This window comes from Nomascus leucogenys, chromosome 8 (genome assembly GCF_006542625.1).
Source record: "Nomascus leucogenys isolate Asia chromosome 8, Asia_NLE_v1, whole genome shotgun sequence".
In the NCBI taxonomy this organism is placed as follows: domain Eukaryota; kingdom Metazoa; phylum Chordata; class Mammalia; order Primates; family Hylobatidae; genus Nomascus; species Nomascus leucogenys.
Window position 1 is genome coordinate 42,297,189 of NC_044388.1, and position 20,722 is coordinate 42,317,910.

Below are 20,722 nucleotides of genomic sequence, written 5' to 3' on the forward strand. Positions count from 1 at the left end.
GCCACCACAACAGGCTCCTCGGGCAGCCGTGGCTCCAGCAGCAGCAGCAGAAGCAGCAACGGAACCCAGCTCCAGGCTTCAAAGATCAGCACAGGCATTTTCCAGGGCCCCTCTGGCAGGACAAGTGTTCCCTCTCACTGTGATGCAGAGACGGCAGGAACTGCAGCCCGCTACCCAAGCCAGGAACCTGGGAGTGCCCCCTGACTTTCTCCTTTCTGGGCTCCACATCTACATTATCTCATTTAAACAATCAAGCTCTATTTAAGCCTTACAGTCACCATGACTCAGAAGATTAACCCACCCACGTTTACCATTAGCAATGAGACACTGTTCTAGCAGAAGGTGAGCTCACCTTAGTTTGGACAGGCTGCAGGGTGTGGGTACAAGTGATCAGGTTCTTATTCCAGAGTAAGTGGAGGAGCCTGCTGTCTCCCACTGCCAGTCCCCTTTCATTTCCTTGTCTGCCATCTCCCTTGCTTATAAATGATAACCCTTCCCACTGACCCCCAGGTAATAAGTAGCATTAAATTCGCCTCTCCTGTGGATGAGACATGGAACTGGAAGTTTTGCAGACTTATTTAATTTATTCATCTCAACACCGTTTAACTGATAGGCAAAGCAAAGCTCAGAGAATTGAGGTAACCTACACAAGGTCACACAGCTATTTAGTAAAAAACAGCAAGAAATAACTCAAACCACCTCAGATAACCAACTGAGTTCTCCTCCAATCTTCCACTGTTATGCCAAGCCATTCCTCCATGGAGAAACTGACTTGCTACTTCCTCAAGAAAAGGCCCACCCGACCGTCCAGGTCTAACTTCTTGCCGATTAAGACCCATCACCCTCCCCAAGTTCCTCAATAAAACCAAGAGGTTTTCTCCATCATACCCCAAAACAAATACTTCTTACATGTTGAAAAATGTAATTCACTCCGTCCCTCCCTACTCTTTTTTCTGCTTAATTTTTGTGACGCCCTCTCTGGTAACAGAGTATGAGGCTCAATCCATCCTTATATATGTATTTGCCAAGGAAGCAGTGGACGGAGCTTGGTGGCTGAAGGTTTTGCGGGTGAAATCCATAGAAACTCAGCAAGTCTGATGACTTGGGAAAAAACTATTTTTGAGAGGGCGTGATGTTCCGGACTTTTCAGCTCCAAGGAACCGGGTCAGCGTACAAGCAAACGACACAGGTCTGCTGCACGCACTCGGGGTGTCGCCCACCAGGCTCTCTCAGGCTGGGGACATGATCCCACCAGGGCCCACTGAGCATGCCCCATCCCCAGACCCCCTGCAGAAGCACAAGTTCATATTCACCGAGATTGCCACCTCACCAGTCAAGCCCTGAATCACGCGTGTGACTCACTTGTCAGCCGATTTCTCTGCAGAAAGCTCTTAGCAGTTAATTTCTGGCTAATTTATTATCCTTCAGCTTAGCCCTACAGCGCCATTAGCTAGAAGCCTGCCACGACTGAGTGAAATATTGTCTAATTTATTATCTTATTACTCCTCTGGAACAGGATCAATTAATTACCCATTAAAGTATTTCAACTGCAGAGATTTATTAGGGGCCCTCTGCATTTTAACAGATGATTAGTTATACACGTTTGTTTGCTTGAAGAGCAGAGACTAGCAAATGAATAGAGGCAATGGAGAGAAAGAGAGAGGGAGCGAGGGAGAGAGGGAGCCGGTGCGGCAGGGGGCGGCTAATGGATCTCCTCTAACTCCGTGAAAATGGAGCAGTCAATGACAAGAATTATCGACTCATTCACTTGCGGTTTTGAGATAACCATATGTACAGGGGAAGGGGAGGAGGGGGAGAAAAACCCTCACTCAACTGCTTTTTCCATTCAATAAATTCGCTTCAGAATATATTGGATTGGGGTTTGATGGCTATTTCGTGTTTTGCAGAGTGCTGACACTGGTATGATTCAGTAATTATTGTTTCTTTTAAGTTATTGCTGTAATTTTGCTCTCTAAGATCCCAATCAATTTCTGCCTCTCAAGGGCACGCTTGAAAAGCGATATTTGAAAACAGCCCTCTGATAGATTGTGCTGCTAGACAGTGGCTGAGACAAATAGCCTAATCTGGCACAAATTAGCTTGGCTTCCACAGATAGTTTTATACAGCAATGTAAATTATATTGTCAGGCCGAGTCACTTTCCTGCTTAGAGAGCAGCTAACAAGAAACCATGGAGACATTATTGGTGCTGCCGTGCACTCCCAGGGCCGCTGCAAAGCCATTTGTAAGGAGAGGGGGGAAGGAGAAGAGAGAGAGAGAGACTTTGAGTAACAAAAGCAAGGTAGTCAAGCAGAAGTGAGTTAGAACAAGGAGGCGTGGATCAGGTTCTCCAGTTCTCTTGGTTGGACTGAACTAAGCCCTGGGAAGGGGAGGCTGCTGAGTGTGCGACAGGCCAGTCCATGCCATCGGGGACCGCACGCTCCGCTTAGAGGGCTGGAAGCAGGAGAGGCAGTGCTCTGAAAGCAGCCGCGGAGAGATGATCTGAACCCAAAACTCCTCTCTGCCTGAAGAATTGGTTTGCACTGGACTGAGCCAGGGGAGGGATGAGGAGATGTGCTAAGCTCAGCAGAAGTAACAGCGCGCTGAGCAGAGCTGGAGGAAAACCGGCTGCTCAGAATGTACTGCCTGGGCTGCACTGCCCATCCTTGGAAGGGCCTGGCAGGGTGCTCCGACCAACCTGGAGCAGGCTCCTTGTGCGGGGGCAAGGCCCCAAAACCCAGGCGGGCACTCAGCAGCGCCTGCATCCTCCACTGCTGGCTCCTCCTTCCTCTGGCTCTGGAGAGATCTCCCCTTCTCTGTGCTTCTCGACTTCCGCCCTCTCTTCAAACCCTGCCTCAGCCCCTGCTCCTGGGCTGACCCTTGAGGAACACTGCCTTGGGGCTAAGTGACAGCCGCCTAATCAGATTCCAAGTTCTCAGAGGCCTGCCCTAAGCACCAGTGTGCTGGCAGGCCCAGCCCCCAGGGCAGAAAACATTGCTAACCTAACCAGGGGCCACAGAACCCGCTCTGGGTATCTGCCTAGGCTGGCCTGATGACACAAATCCAAGGAAGAGTCAGTGTCAGGTGGCAACAAGGTACCAGAGGTGAGCAGAGAGACGTCCCATCCACCCGTCCCAAGGCCTCGCTTTGTGGGCTACGGGGAAGGTGCTTTCTTACTGCCCTGAGCCCTTGGACCTACAGGATTGCTGGGTTTGGTTTTTTGGAGATGGTCACACAGTCCTTCATCCTCTCAGTTCCAAGCCTGCCCTGAAGCTGTAATCGATGGTCAAAGACCCATCTTTGTCAATGACTGAATATACACTTCTAACTGAATGTGTCACATGCATTTTAAGTAAGGACACTCAACAGAAAGATTTCTTAAGGGAAAACAGCTTCTCCCCAAACTCCTTGTCTGATAACGGCCCAACAACATTTGCTCCTTTCAAGAAAGATTTTGTTTTGAGTTTCATTTAGTCTCACCTGCCCCTTCCAGTTATCATCTGATGTTTCCGGAATACTCTCAGCCACAGCTTTCACATTCCTGCTGAGTAGTCACTTATTTCTCAATGACTCTAGGAGGGCGGTTGGTATTACTACCTCTGCTTGGCTTATTTGGGAAATGAGAGTCGCATGTGTAGATGACAAAAATACAACATAAGCAAAAATGATGTCAACTCCTCATCCAATCTGATAAAAATATCCTTGTCAGGCAGAAGGGCACTTTTATTTATTTAACCCTGCCATGTGACAGATAACACGCCAGATGCTTTACGTAACTTGTGCTTTCTAAATGAACAAGGTAACGCTGTAAAAAGAAACCCCAAAATGTATGACAGCTTTAGCACAATAGAAATGCATTTGTCACTCATGCTCATTCTAAAATGGCATCTGTAGGAGTGGGGTAGCTCTGCTCTAGGTAGTAACTAAGGGCCCCAGCAGCCTTGAACCTTGTGGCTCTACCATCTCCAACACGTGGCTTCCAAGCTTGCTGTGCTCTTGCTGTGTGCCAGGTCTGAAGGGGAAAGAACATGGAGGTTTGTCCAGGAAAGGGCTTTGTGGGGAGGGGGCTGCCCTGTTAGTGGACTGCATCAGCTTCTGCTCACGTTGGATTGATGAGAATTAGTCATAGACACACTCCCAGATGCAATTCCTTGGCACTAGCTGAGCAGCTTCCAGAAACTATAGAAGAGAAGCAAGACTCTTTGGTGGACAGCTGGTCCTCTGTGCCATACAATCTAAGCATTATTATCCCTGTGAGATAGAGGAGAAAACTGAAGTATACTATCCAAGGTTGCATACCTAGTGAGTGCAGAGCTAGAATTTAAACCAAAGCCTATGTGTATTCCACTCTATCAAATTAAATCCTACAGGAAAACGAAATTGAATCAAGAACATAAACTTCAAAGTAAATGTCTTCAGTCATTCTGCCCAAGACTCAAGTTGGAGAATTGGTTTCAGAACACCTATTTCTACGTGATTTTAAAGTATTGCATGTGGACCCCTGAGCCAAACTGACCTTGGAACCCAGGAAACAGAGCTAGATTTATCTCTTTAAAGAGCAATGGCAGAGATTACTAGCCAGTTTTGCAATTGATGAAACTGAGGCTTAGAGAGTCTAAGTGAATTGCAAAGTCACGCAGCTGAGTGAGCAGTAGGCAGGACTGGAACCTCGTCTTCTCACTCTGAGTCAAGGGCATAAACCTCAGCCTTCCAAACCTCCCATCTCATTGAGATCTTTCCCACTACAGCTAGAAAAGAAATCAGAGAACATCATCCTCTCCATATAGAAAGTCTGCTTAGAGCACCTATTACCTGAAGCTAGAAAGATGGGTGTTTTTGAGGTTCCCACTAACTCTTTCCCTAAATGGCCCCCAAAATGACAAGATTGAGGACTCCACCAGTGCAGAAGTCAGAAGAGTCTTCATGGGGGAGAAGAACAAAGTTCCTTGAAGGTAAGGATTATATGCTATTTTATTTATATCCTCAAAGCCTAGTACAGTGTCTGAAAATCTCATGGCTGTGCAATAAATATCTATTGGATGGATACACATCTGAATGAATAGATGAAGGCATTCTTCAGTTTCCACTGACAACTAGTAATCAAGATGACTTTCAGACAGAGAGGGACAGGGAAAAATAAATCTATGTATCTGTTGGCTTTTCTATAACTCATTGCATTATTTTTGTTTGTTTTCTCTAGTGATTATCATATACATTCTTAACTTTTCACAATCGACTAGAATTACTATTTTGCCTTTTCATGCGAAATATAAAAAGACTATGACTGTATAGGTCTGCTTCCCATCTCTGCCATCCTTTCTGCTGTTGCTGTCACTTGTATCACATCTACTGTTATAAACACCACAAGTTAACGCAATATTTTATGCTTTAAATGTGTCACATGCATTTTAAAGAAATAAAAAAATAAAAAAGGAGTGTTTTATATTTACCTTTCTTTTTTTTTTTTTTTTCTGAGACAGTGTCTCACTCTGTCACCCAGGCTGGAGTGCAGTGGCACAGTCACAGCTCACTGCAGCCTCGACCTCCCCAGCCTCAAGTAATCCTCCCACTTCAGTCTCAGAGTAGCTGGCACTACAGGTGTGCACCATCACGCCCAGCTGAATTTTTTTGTATGTTTTGTAGAGACGGAGTTTCACCATGTTGCCCAGGCTGGTCTCAAACTCCTGGGCTCAAGAGATCCACCCACCTCGGCCTCCCAAAATGCTGGGATTACAGGTGTGAGCCATCATGCCCAGCTGTATCTAGCAATTTTTATGTTCTTCATCCTCCCTGAAGATCCACTTGTCCATCTGATATCACTTCCTTTGAGCCTAAAGAATTTTCTTTAGCATTTATTGTAGTGTGGGTCTGATGAACTCAGCTAGTTTTCTTTTATCTAAAAATGTCTCTTTTTTACTTTTATTCTTAAATAATATTTTCACTTGGATATAAATTCTGGGTGAACAAGTCTTTTTCTTCTTTTATAATTTTGAAGGTGGTCTTTTATTATTTTTTGTCCTCCATTGACTCATTGTCCTCCTGTATATATTGTGTCCTTTCTCTTGAGATTTTTTTTTTCATCTTTTAGGTTTTCAGCAGTTTGACTATGATGTGCCAAAAAATGATTTTCTTCATATTTATCCTGCTTGGGGCTTGCTAAGATTCTTGAATGTGTAAATTTATGTCTTTCATCACCTTTGGGAAATCAGTGAAGACCGATCTCTACTTGGTCAATATATTTCATATTTTTTATATTTTATATTTTCATATTTTTCAGTATACTTTTGCTGATTATTTCTTCAAATTATTTTTTCCTACTCCATTCTCTCTCCTTTTTTGGAACTCTGTTAGACATATGTTCAATATTTCTATTTTGTCTCACAGGTATCTGAGGTTCTATTCATTTGTTATTTGTTTGGGATTTTTTTGTTGTTATTGTTCTATTCTTAGGATTGGATACTTTTTATTGCTCTATCTTCAAGTTTACTGAATCTTTCTCCTTCATCTCCATTCTGCTTTTAAATCCATTAAGTGAATCTTCACTTCAGATATTCTATTTATCAGCTCTATTTGGTTTTTTTAATAGTGTCTCTACTGAGATTTTTTTAAATTTATTTCAATCATATTTTCCCTGATGTTAATGAGTACGTATAATAATTACCTTGAAATCTTATCTATGTATTCCAACATTCGGACCAAGTAGGGATCAGTCTTCAGTGACAGTGTTTTCTGTTGAAAATGGCTCACGTTTTCCTGGATCTTTCTGTGTCGAATATTTTTGGATTATATTCTGGACATTGTGAATGTTGTGTTGTGGTTACTCCAAATTCTGTTATATTTCACAGAAGAGTGTTGAGTTGTTGTTGTTGTCGTTGTTGTTGCTATAGTGGGTAATTAACTTCATTAGACTCAGATTGCAAACTGTCTCTTGGGTGTCAATTCAAATCTTAGTTCAATTCTTCTATCTTTAGCTGAGCTTCTTGGGTTCTACTCCATACATGCTTGATTCACGGTCACCAGAGATTTGGGTGAAGTTTATATTTAGCAGCTGTGGTTGCCCAAATCTCTCATCTGGTTCTTCTGGCCATAAAGACTGCAGGTTTTCTATTGAAGTTTTTAACTTCCCTATGTGGTGCTGACTGCAGCCAAAGGCCTCAGTAAGGGGAAAACTTATCCCATACTCTTCCTTCTTCCAAATATCAATATCCCTGGAGAATCTGCTCACCTTTGTTCACTCTCCAGTGCCTTTGGGTAGCTGATATTTTAAACTTTTTTCCTAGAGTTTAAAGTTATGCCTGTTTGTAGAGGGTTGGTCTGATAGGAGTCTGCTTAGCCATACAGATATTGAATTATCTCAATATATTTTGAGATGGGGCCAAAAAAGCCAGCTATTTCAACAAAACCTCTTCTCATAATTCCTTGTCCTACTGCATGTCACAAAACTTTCACAGGTGAAAGAGCTGTATGTGGTGGGGGTGCAAAAGGACAGAATCCAACTATAAATTCAGACATTACTTGACCTTTAACATGGATCATTGCAACATCTTTAACACATTAAGAAGCACTTATCGAGTGTCCACTATATGCCAACCAGCGGTCCTAGTGGATAGTACATGTCAAAGCTCTTCCGACTCTGGTTAATATGAATATGTAGATTGTTCTGTATCACCTAAGGCACAATTAATAGTGATAGCTACTATTTTGAATGCCAAATATGTACCATGTGCTGACTCTAATCATCACAACAATTCAGCATTTTTGTCATCTCTATTTCACATAAGCAGTGTTATGAAGTGGAAAATAACCAGGTGTTGGAATCAGACAGACATGGATTTAGCTCTAGCTTTGACATTAGCTAAATGACCACATCCTAAGGCAAATCACTAATGTCTCTGAGCCTCAGTTACCTTACCTATAAACTTGAGCATTCAAAGTTGCTATAATGCTAAGAAATAACAGGAATATAAGACCTAGTAGACAACCTCACTCAAAACGGCTACTGTTATTTTCATGGCTGGAAATAAGATTAGAATGTTTAAATAACTTGCTCATGAGCAGAAAGCTATGTTGCCACCTAATAAGTGTCAGAACTGGGTTTCAACCCATGTCCATGCACTTTCTTTATAGTTGGCTACATTATCTTCATAATTATAACCAATTATTGAGCACCTATTCATATTATGTTCAACAAATATACTAGGTGCTTTACATACCTGTAGCTAACCATGAAACTAACCAAGAAAATTAAAAATGCAAGACCCTCAGATCAGGCAAATTTTCCCCTCTTAGAATCACCAGAATGGTAGGTCTTTAAGATAATTCTTACCATCCCAGAGTTAAGGTCTCCCCTTGGGGGAAGCAATGTTATTGATGGAGGTGCTGTCTACCCCAAAATACCCCACCCAGAGAAGGATATGCTATCTACCCCAAAATGCCCCACCCAAAGAAGAATACACTGGCTGTTCTGGAGAAGCTCTGTAGATGGCCACCTGGTACCCACTTTAGTCAAGAACACATTCCAATGCTCAGATGAGGTTAGAGAGAGAATGAAGTTTCGACAGAAGAATATTTAAGCCTTCCCAAGCCAGTGACAGAGAGAGCAGCCTTCTGTTTCTTCCTGTGCATAGGGGAAAGTCAAACTAGGTATTATTCACACATTTTACACCTTGCATTTCAATAAAGTCCCAAGTTATAATAAAACCTCCTTTGTCAAGCCCATCATCAGTGGTTTCAAGATTCTTGAGATGTAGATATAGACCTCCCACACCCACATAGTTATTTAAAGTGATCTTTGAACTCACTTAAGAGCAATTACCTAGTCTGTTGGCCAGATTACATCTCTCTCCTGTATAGTATAATGTATTTTATTATTTCTCTTTATTACTCCATAATTGTTGACTTATGTGTTGGTGTAAAATCTCAGTAATATTGTCAGATCTACTGGTATATCTATTTGTACATATATTTGTTCAACAAGTAATTATCAAACGCCTGCCTGTATCAGACACGGAAGCTAGAGATATGCATAGTTGTATTTCATGTTCCCTGTCAGGCCTGACACAGTAGACAGGACTCTGGCTCTGAATTCAAGAGATCTGGACTCATGCTCTGGCTTCTTTATTGATTAAGTCAAGGACTTTGGTTAAATCTCTTAACTTCACCGAGCCTCAGTTTTTACACCTGTAAAGTGGAAATAATTCACCTGACGTTTCCGACAGAGTCTCATGAGGATCAATAAAGTTATATAAGTAAAAGCATCACAATTATAAAATAGTATATATAAATGTGAGCTATTATTACAATTAAGTATTATATATCATTTGTGTTTACTACTAATTGTTTCTTTCACTGTACATTTGTAATAATTTTATGAACAGAAGCTGCTATTGTTATCATTGTAATACGTAAGCCATACATCATTATACAAAGACCTTGCTTAATGTAACAGTGGGTAAATAAATAAAAGAATTATTTGAAGGTAGCATGTTTTTTCCAAATATTTTTACATATCTTATTCATCAAATAAAGAAGGTAACCCAGCCTTCTTAGAGCTTACGATACAGTCGCAAATACAGTTCCTTGTCATTGAATTATTGGCTAGATCGGTGTTAGTAAAGATGAATGACAAGGGGTAGTAGGAGCACAGACCAAGGAGACGGCCCTAGCACAAAGGAGGAAGGTCTCATTGAGAAAATCATCCCTAAACTGAGCTTTTAAATTAAATAATATTTAACAAGCAAGAGAGGGAGGCAAGAAGAGTGCTCCAAAAGAGAGATTAGTATGTTTGACAGACCAGAATCAAGTGTTAGGACTGGAGAGAACCAAGGTCAGGGAGGCATGAGATAACCCTGGAGAGACTGGCAGAGGCCAGATCATGCGAGGTCCTCTAGAGCACATGAAGAATTTGGGGTTAAGGAAAAGCCACTGAAGGATATGAAGCAGGAGGAATATGATCGCATTTCCATTTTTATAATGGAACTTTGACAATGAAATGGAAAATAGATCTGAAGGGTCAAGACTAAGCGTAGGAAGGTCAGTTAAGAACCTTTGCAATGATCCAAAAAAGGGGGATCATGTCTTGGACTAAGCTGGTAACAACAAGGTAGAGAGAAGTGTGTGAATCTACAAATATTTAAGACCAGGTGCAGTGGCGCACACCTGTAATCCCAGGACTTTGAGAGGCCAAGGCTGGGGGATCACTTCAGCCCAGAAGTTTGAGGCTGCAGTAAGCCATGATCACACCACTGCACTCCAGCCTGGGTGACAGAGTGAGACACCGTCTCAAAAAATAAATAAATAAAATACAATAAAAAAAATTTCAGAGGTATGAGTGACTAGGGTTGGAGAAAGATTGGATATGCAGCAGTGAGGGAAAGAGAGAACTCAAGAATGATACCAAGTTTCTGGTTTGAGCGACTGGGTATATGATGAGGATACTTAGTGAGAGTATGATCAAACCATAGAAGCAGCAGGTTTGAGGGGGAAAATAATGAGGTGAGTCTTGGAGATGTTAAGCCTGAGGTGCCTGTGGCAGAGGGAGCTAACTGTCCTCCCAATAATCATTCTGAGGGGCTGCGGGTTATGTGTGCTGTAGACACTCAGCTCACGTGAGTCTCTCTCTCCAACTTTCTATTAGGCAGTGCCACATGGTTGCTTTGCAATACCAAAGACAATACACAATATAATGGCTCGAATAAGACTGAAGTGTATTTCTCTTGCACAGCATAGTCCTGAGTTTCCGGCCACTCCAGGGAGAGCAGGTGAGAAGGTGCAAAGAACCTTGGCCTTACAAGCCAGTTGGACAAACTTCATCCCTGTCATTTCCCTTGGGTCATTTTAATAGATTTACTTAATTTCTTATTATTCTATCACTGGGTTGATAATGCCTAGGGCCTTCTATTTTTCATTTTCACAATAGAACATCCCAGGTTTTAACTGACTACTCAGTCACCCAGGTAATACCACATTGCCTAACTTAGCTTGCAACTAGGTATGGCCACATAGGTCAAGTATACAAGCGCCAGGCATGACTACTGGGTCACTTTCTTTGTTTTTGTTTTTGTTTTTTCTTTTTTCTTTTTTGAGATGGAGTCTTGCCCTGTCACCCAGGCTGGAGTGCAATGGCGCGATCTCGGCTCACTGCAACCTCCGCCTCCCAGGCTTAAGTGATTCTCCCACCTCAGCCTCCTGAGTAGCTGGGACTACAGGCACCTGCCATCATGCCTGGCTAATTTTTGTATTTGTTTAGTTGAGATGGGGTTTCACCATGTTGGCCAGGCTGGTCTCGAACTCCTGACCTCAGGTGATCCACCCGCCTCAGCCTCCCAAAGTGCTGGGATTATAGGCGTGAGCCACCGCGCCCAGCCTACTGGGTCACTTTCTTAAGAGAAAGCGGATTGCCTTCAACTTCCTCTCCCACTTTGAACATGCTGGAAACAGTGCATTCAAGACAGCTTTCTCTGTGTGGAAAAGGATAATACTTTAAATGGTAAAGTCGCAAGACAGAAAAAAAAAAAACTAAATCTCTGGGCAACTTCATGGACCCACTTGGCCTCCCTGGAAAGCCCAGGAAATCTGGACTATGGTGTGAAAGAAATATAAACTTGTCTTAATTTGAACCATTGTACTGTGTATTCTCTTTGGTATGGCAAAGGAGTCAAGAAGAGCTACCTAGTAGAAAGTTGGAGGAGAGGCTCATGAGAGTTGGAGAGTCTGCAGCCTTCAAAAGGCCATTGAAGTTGTGACATGTAGACAGATTGTCTAGACAAGGGGAAAAATAGAGAAAGGAGAGACTTGGTCAAAACCTTAAGGACTCCAACAAGGTGTCAGGGACCAAACCCCAAGCTAATGAAGTAAACTGACAAGTGAACCAAGAGGCGAGCAGACCCCGGGAGAAGGTGATGCCCCAGAACAGAGTGATCACATGCTAGCGAGGGGGCTCACAAGATGAGCACCTGTAAGATTTAGTGTCTTGCAGCTCTTTAGTGACCCTGGGGAACAATTTCAGAGGCATTGGTAAAGGGCAGAAGCCACATCGAAGTGGACTGCAAAGTACCTGCAGTGATGACTATGACACGGTCATTCAGAAAGTGTGGCTGGAAACAGACAGAAAGAGGTAGTAAATCAAGAGATTATGGCAGGAACATCGTTTTTAAGATGGGAGCAGTTTGGCCATGTTTAAGTGCTAATGAGAAAGGAGAGTATGCATGCAATCTGTAGTTCCAGATCACAAGGCGGTGAGAAAGAATGGGATGATCTAGTGATCCAAAGTGGAGGAACTGGCCACGGAGAGGGTAAAAAAGATCACTTCTATCTTAACAGAGGGGAAGAAGTTTATCCAACTACATATCCACTCCTCTAATCTGAGTGCAGATTAACAACTTCTCTTTTTAAACTTTTATTTTAGGTTTAGGAGTACACGTGCAGATTGATTATATAGGTAAATTGCGTGTCACAGCAGTTTGGTGTACAATTATTTCATTACCTAGGTAATAAGAATAGTACCCAATAGGGCTTTTTCAAACCATACCCTCCTTCCGCCTTCCACCCTACAGCAGCCCCCAGTGTCTGTCATTCTCTTATTTGTGTCCATGTGTGTACTCAATGTTTAGCCCCCACTTATAAGTGAGAACATGCAGCATTTGGTTTTCTGCTCTTCCATTAGTTCACTTAGGATAATGGTCTCCAGCCCCATCCATGTTGCTGCAAAGGACATGAGCTCATTCTTTTTTATGGCTGCATAGTATTCCATGGTGTATATATACCACATTTTCTTTATCCAGTCTACCATGGACGGGCATTTAGGTTGATTCTATGTCTTTGCTATTATGAATAGTGCTGCGATAAACATACACATGCATGTGTCTTTATGGTAGCACTATTTATATTCCTTTGAGTATATACCCAGCAATGGGATTGCTGAGTTGAATGGTAATTCTGTTTTAAGTTATTTGAGAAATTGCCATACTGCTTTTCACAATGGCTGAAGTAATTTACATTCCTAACAGCAGTGTATAAGCAACAGCCTTTTTTTAATCATCACTTTGGACAAGCTAGTTACCAAATCAGTCAAGTGGAACTAATGAGAGTTTTTGAACAAACATTTATAATAGTAAACTCTGTCTTATAGAATTTTGAAAACACCCTAATCAGTGGATGCTGGATGCTGAAACCGTCCACATTTTGTTATCTATACTAATGTGTATATGCAAAATGCATGCCATTCCCAATTCAACATTTAGATTAAGAGCATCTTGAAGGCAAGAATTTGATAGTTTTTATTTGACTCCCAAGTACTTCATAGGTGCTCAATAAATATTTCAGGATTCAGTTACAAGCTAGAGACTTTACAAAGCTTTTTTTTTTTTTTTTTTTTTTTTTTTTGAAATGTAGTTTTGCTCTTGTCACCCAGGCTGGAGTGCAATGGCACGATCTCAGCTCACTGCAACCTCTGCCTCCCAGGTTCAAGATATTCTCCTGCCTCAGCCTCCCGAGTAGCTGAGATTACAGGCACGTGCCACCATGACCAGCTAATTTTTATATTTTTAGTAGAGACAGGGTTTCGCCATTTTGGCCAGGCTGGTCTCGAACTCCTGACCACAGGTGATCCACCTGCCTCGGCCTCCCAAAGTGCTGGGATTACAGGCGTGAGCCACCGAGCCCAGCCAATTATTTTTCTTTACCAAAGAATTCATCACTGGGTAACTTCAAATAGCAACCCTGGTGCATTTAAAATTTAATATAAACTTACATTCAAATTTAGGATATAAACTTGGCATTTTGAATTGTTAGCATTTGAATTACATGAATTATTACCATGGAATCTAGCCATTCTGATGTTTTAGGGGCATATCTATTAAGTAAAATCAAGAACCCAGAGCCTTTCTAGTCAGTGATAAAATGTATAGGATTGAAAAAGATAGCAGTCAAAGAAATATTTCTGAAATTTCCAAAGCTAGGGATGGAGGGAAGATGCAAAGAACCCCAACCTGACCAGCCAGTTGGATGAGCCTTATCCCTGTGCCTCGAGTCATTTTAATAGTTTCTCTTAATTTCTTATCATTTATCGTGGGTTGACAAAGTCCAGGGCCCACCTATTTGTCTTGCCCCTGGAGTGAATTTCTTTTTGAGGCCAAGGAGTGATTAGGGGAAGGAAATATGCAGCTATGCATGCTCTGGTGCCAGTTTTTACTTAAGCTCTAAAAATCACCCTGCCATGCCTTTGGTTTCTGAATTATTAGTCTGTTCACACACTCTTTGCCCCCTGTCAGGAGATGGAACTAAGACACACTGACAGTTCCTGGAGAGCCGTGTTTCTCTCTTCTGGGTCACTGCAAGTCACCCTCAAGAACACAGCTCGGACGATGTGGTTGATGGGAACCCCAGCCTTCTGTCTTTATCTGCCTTCGGGAACAGAATAGGCAAGTGGCTGGGAGCATTAAAACATCACTTCTAGAGAATCACCATCCAGTCCAGTCCCATCATTTTGTAAACAAGGACACTGTGCCCCAAGATGGGCAAGCAATTTGCCCAAGGTCATGCAGCCGCATCAGCAGCAGGCTGAGGCTGGGATCCGAACTCCTGACTCCTGGGACAAGGTTTCCCCTGGAGATCTCCAAATTAACACATTAACCCCTTTTCAAGTATTTGGTTCCAGCCATTTCTACCTTTCCTACATGTCTCTAAGAGGAGAAGAATGTACACATTCCTATCCAGAGGCTCTATGTTTTTCTAAGATAAGTATTCAGTTGGGGCAGAATCTGTCCCTGAGTGACATGTACTTTCCATTTTTCCATCTTACTGTTTTCTACAAAAGTCCCCAGGAGGTCACGGAGACTGGAGAACTTGCCTTAGTGTTCTGCCTTCCTTATTAGCATCTTCACAGCACCCCTACTCCCTCTCCTAAAAACATTACTCCCGAATATCTAACCTGCCTGGCTCCTTTCCCATTTTGCAATTTTATCCTCTCAAAGCAAGGCATCTAGGCCTGTGAGGTCTGCACAGTCCAAAGGCACACGTTGGCCGGGGAGTCAAGACAGTCCTTGAAAGTGGCCTCCAAACTTGGAAGCAGGAACCACACCTTTAGGGCCCCTTTGTGTCTTTCAGGCCCTTTCAAACGTGCATACACAGATAAATATGCATGTACATACATAAACAAGCATGCATGTATGCAAACTCACACTTGAAAATGTGTATATACACAAAAGCATACACACACGTATGCAACGTACACACACACACACACACACACACACACACACACACGGGACAGCCAAAAAGCCAAAACAAAACAAAACAAAAAAAAGGCCCATGCAGGAAAGGAGAAAATGTCCCCTTTCTATCTGCATGCTGCCTCCGGTAAAAGCATTCCTAAATACGATAGGTTAAATATATTGCTGCCATTACACTCTACAAGAAACACATTCCATAAAAACGAAGGTGCTGTAAATTATACAAATATGATGCTAACAAGCCAGGAAACGCGCTGCTAATGAGGTCAGCTACAGAACTCCCGCAGCGCTGCAAATCATATGCCAATCCAGCATATGAGGTACAAGAACGGCATTGGGTCAGCATTTTCTGAGTGTGTTTGTAACCTGCTGTTTGGTGTATGGTTACACAGGTAGATAAAAAGCCTCCACTTCTCCCCCCAGTGGCACCCCCACAACTTTGTTTATGTGTCAAATATCCAAGTCACCAGACGAGCATACTCTGCATTAATGTACCTATTATGCCTATTGTTCTGCTCAGAGTAGAGCATTAGTCACTCAGATGTGTAAATATTGGTTACAGTTTTGAAGCATGCAAGCTTTGTGTTCCTATCAGCCCCATTCCTGGAGGAATTATGCATGCTGTTGGCACCGGGTTTTGTACACACTGTATTTGCTAAAGCTCTAAAAATCAAATAAACATGTTCTCGGCTCCTGAATTATTAGTCCATTCGCCATCTTTCCCCGTTAGGGGGGGAAACAATAAACACACCAAAATATGGCATTTAGGAACTGCAACAAGATTTCTGCTTGGCATTTACAAGTTGGAGAACAATTGAAACACCCTTCCTCTGCCTTTGTCATGCAGCCTTCAGCACAGAGAGCCGAGACGGCTTTGAAATCCCTCCTGACCTCTTAGCAAATGAGATCTTTACCTAGGTTCAATGTTCAGGCTCAATTTCCGGACAGGTGTCAGACTTGGGGTTCGGTGCTGCTCCCAGGGATGAGCCAGGGAGGGACTCAAGAATCTAGGCATTACCAGGCGTTACCAGCTGGGCCGTATAGCAAGACTCCATCTCTACAAAAAGAATTTAAAAACAGTATTAGCCAGGAGTGGTGGTACACACCTACAGTCCCCGCTATTCAAGAGGCTAAGGCAGGATTGTTTGAGCCAAGGAGATTAAGGCTGTAGTGAATTATGATCATGCCACTGCAATCCAGCCTGGGTGGACAGAGCAAGACTCTGTCTCTTAAAAAAAACAAAAAACAAAAGGAAAAATAAAAGAATCTAGGCATCAAAGAAACCCGCTCCACCCAAATTCAGAGGCTACAGCCACATCTACCAATAGCAGCCTGACTCCCCGCTCTTAGAGTTCTCTAACTCTGTACTCCCTGCCCGAGGTTGGGATTAGCAAAGTCACATGATACAGTTTAAAAGACATTGTTCAAAATGGTTAGATTCACCCCATAAACCGAAGAACCCCCAGACTAGCAACTATTTGGAAGAAAAGAGGGCTGCCAGTTTCATAGGCCAATCCCATTGTTTCTTGGCGCATTTTTTTCCAATACTAAGATCCAGGGCAATTAAGGTTTAAAGCCATTGAAGGTGAGTGAATAGAAAAATTGAGAAGTTTATAGTGAGAAGCTCAAAAGGATATAAGTGAACATTTAGCAGATAAATATGATCACAAAAATATCTCCTACCTCCCCCAACGCTAAGCAAGGTATTTATGGTACAGCTTAAGTTTAGAGCCAACATCAGGGGTGGGGGGTATTTTTCTGAACCGCCTGGCCTAGCCCTAGTCTCAGACACCTGTTTATACTCCATCTCAAAGGTTTTATTGAGTCTGTGTTCTCCCCAGTCTAGGGGCCCTGCCGTGGATCTATTTGTATACACACATCACAGGTTTTGGAAATAACTTCAGCACATAAATGCCATTATTTCCAACACAGTTGGTGTAAACCATATTTACTACCCAAACACTCAGCTAAAAATTGAGCTGCAAGGAAACAGTCACAGCCGCAGCAACAACAACAACAACAAAGAAATCAGTGACAGCTACAAACCACAACCACAAATCAAACACATTCGTACAGTGGCCTTGAGGTGGGAAGCACAAAACAAAGGCGTAGCAAGATGGCAGGCAGCAGTGGCGGCGCTCCACACGCTGGAAGGAAAATTCGATTAGTAATTCCCTACTCTAAATTAAATACAGACAGTGTGTGGGGAGCACACAGGGATGTAAAAAGGAGTGGGATAGGCGCAGAGGGAGGGGGACACAGTGAGAGAAGCACTAGTTTTTTCTCACTACCATAAAATCTCAACGGTCTATGTGGTTACTACGAGGAAATCTCAGGGTCTATACAGAAGGTGCTGGGACTGTCACCGATATTCAACAGCCACCTAATATCCAGCATCGTCCAAACAAGAGGGGACATCCAACAGGCAGCATCTCTGCAAGTCAAGGCTCTCCCCATACCCTGGAAGTGGGAATTGTCTTGCTTGTTACTCCAATGAAGAAAGAGAAGGCCACAACATCAAAGCCACGCCCACATCCCAAGTGGGAATTTTCATTCATTCCTTTTTTTTTTTTTTTTTTGACAAGCATTCACTAAGCACCTGTTTGGTAAACAGTAAAAACGATGTGTTTGGCCCTGTAAAGGACAGAAATATAGGTAAGACCTTATAGTCTAATAGAGAAATAAGAAACATTCATAAGCTCAGCACAGTGACTCACACCTGTAGCCGCAGCACTTTGGAAGGCCAAGATGGGAGGATGGTTTGAGCCCAAGAGTTCAAGACCAGCCTGGGCAACATAGCAAGACCCATCTCTACAAAAATACAAAATAATCAGCTGGGTGTAGTGGCATGCACCTGTAGTCCTGGCTACTTGGGAGGCTGAGGTGGGAGGATCACTTGAGCCCAGGAAGTCGAGGCTACAGTGAGCAGGGATCACGCCACTGCACTCCAGCCTGATCAACAGAGTGAGACCCCGTCTCAAAAAGTAAATTAATTAAATTAAATTAAAATAAAGGAAAATTATTTTAAGCAAAAAAGAAAATGACGGTTAAGTAGAAAAAAATGATAATAGCTTTTTTTAAACTGTCAAAAAAGCAGTATATGATTGACAACCCAAGAAGAGAATGATGTGAGCTGTAACTCCTGACTGAGTCCCAGGTAAAGAGGGAGTACTATAGGCTGGCGGCAATCCAGGAAGGTTTCAGGAGGAAGTGGACCTTGAAAGTAGACTGAACTGAGCTGGACAGAATAGAGTCAGGAGGAGCAGATTCAATGCAGGAAAATTATAGGTGTGAACAGCCAGGAGATGGGAACAAACATAGGCTGTTTGGGAAGTCTAAAGCGACCGTTTTGATGGATGTGCAGATTTGTAAAGGGGAAGGGGGGCAGATAAAGTTGGAAAGGTTGTTTGTTTCTGCTGAACATTAACCAAGCTAATAACATTGAAGATTTGATCATAGTTGAAAATTACCTGTAATAAACCCTAGGCAGTCTTCAGTAGAAGATAACCCTTATTCCTATATTCCTCATGTGTTTTCACAGAGGGAGAGGGAGTCACTGCAGAAGCAGGTACAGGACTGTGTGCAGGAGGATGGAGGCGTCTGTCTCCAGCCTGAGTCCATCGTGAACCCTTGAGCACTGGGGTCTTTCACGCCACCTCCCTCCTGGAAAGCACTAAGGCAGCGTAGTATACTTACCAACCGCCTCTGCCTCCTGTCAGGCAAAATGCGTGTTCAGGGGAGGGCAGGTGAGGGCCAATGGAAGAGGGAGACAGAGAGATATGGTTCTTCCAGGCCAGGCAGAAGGTACTTGAACTCGGTAGGAAGGTCGGCTGTTTGTAACGGGAATGAGTTGACAATCGCCATCACCTAGAACAGACAAAGTGTGAAATATGCATTTTTCTCTTTCGTTTTACACCATTTTTATGAGACCTCTGTGTAGATGCAGCAAGCAAGCCCTTGGCTCGAGCCCTGCAGGGTTGGCAGATTTATTACTGAAGAAGAAAAAAAAACGAAAACAGTTTAGCTGTCTGGCCAGGTAGAAGGGATTATCTCCACTTGAAAGAAATAGACAAAAAAACACTTGCCGGGGTGGTGAGAAGGACCATTGCCCTGCCCAAAGCTGCACACCCTCCACTGCAGCTAAAATCCGCCACTAATTCTTCAAATGGCTCTTATTTCCACCTCCAACCTGGCTACGAGAACCAAACTGCCTCTCCTGCAAGCCCTCTCACTGGCTCTCTTTGTACCAAACCCTCTTGGTGCCTGTCCCAGCATGGTGTTGCCAGCCTAATGCGGATGTTGATCCTTCTGCCACCACCAAGGGGGTGGGGCCAGACCTGGAAAGTGCTCCCCAGCTGAGGCACGTGGTGGGACCTGGGTCTAGAGCAGCGAATCACCACAAATTCCAGCTCCTGGAAAGGCCTCCAGTCAGGAACTTGGAGCACCTCCTCTACCTCCTCTGACCTTTTCCGGGGCCCTATCCTACCCAGGGATCAGCCCAGAATCAGTTCAGCCTTGGGTCAAATACCCCATCTTATTTTCAGAAATAGTAAGGCTGTCAGAGTACCAAAAATGGCTGTTACAATTTACAAAATGCCCTTTCACTCACATTATCACATTCAACCAACTTTTCATTTTAACAAACTTCATTCTTACCATGTGCCAGGTACCGTGCCAGGTACCAGGCATAGAAAGGGGTCATGATGACACAGCTCCAGCCCTCAGGACTCTCACAGACCAGTGGGCTGGCGTCTTAGTCCTCAGGCTGCTATAACAAAATACCTTAGACTGGGTGCCTTATAAATAACAGAAATTTACTGCTCACAGTTTGGAGGCTGGGAAGTCCAAGATCAAGGTGTCGGCAGATTCAGTGTCTACTGAGGTTTCCCACTGCTTCATAGATGGTGCCTTCTTTCTATCTTCATGCAGCGCAAGGCACAGAAGGGTTCCTTCAAGCCTCTTCTGTAAGGACATTGATCCTAGGCATGGGAGCTCTGTCATCTTCCAAAAAAATCCTCACCTCCTAATACTATTGTACCAGGATTAGGTGTCAACATACAAATTTGGGGTTGGGAGGGGGGACACAAACATTCAGACCCTAGCAGCTGGCTTCTCCCAGCCCCCACTCAGGTAGGTGCGATTTTCATACCTACTGCTTCCTGCTTCCTGTCCTCCCTTCCCCTCTCCAGCCCCTGCTTCCTGTCCTCCCTTCCCCTCTCCAGCCATCCTTGGAAGACACTTTTCCATCAGTTCTCTTCTCCCAGGAGCTCTATTGCTGCTCACCTTTATCAAAGGCCACACTCACCCAGAGGGGAAGAGGTAGATAAGAAAAAAGACACTTCCTACATCCCAGGACCTGAGCCTGGTGCCTTGTCCCTGGCTTCTTACTACTAGCCTTGTCTGGCCATGGAGAACTGGTTGGCTCTCCCCACTTCTGACTATACCTCCCAGTCCCCCAACCCTTGTCTGACCCCTAGAAACTGAGATCTTGAAG

General features: G+C 43.4%; 1 long non-coding RNA gene across 1 annotated transcript in view; it reads right to left on the bottom strand.

Moving 5' to 3' along the window:
- Nucleotides 1-20,722, bottom strand: part of LOC100594610 — an 82,636-nt gene that overhangs the window by 42,020 nt on the left and 19,894 nt on the right. Inside the window, exons 2-3 of the long non-coding RNA XR_001116157.2 lie at nt 18,925-19,095; nt 16,143-16,285 (exon numbers count right to left, since the gene is read on the bottom strand). This is a non-coding gene — a long non-coding RNA (uncharacterized LOC100594610). The remainder of the gene's footprint in view (nt 1-16,142; nt 16,286-18,924; nt 19,096-20,722) is intronic.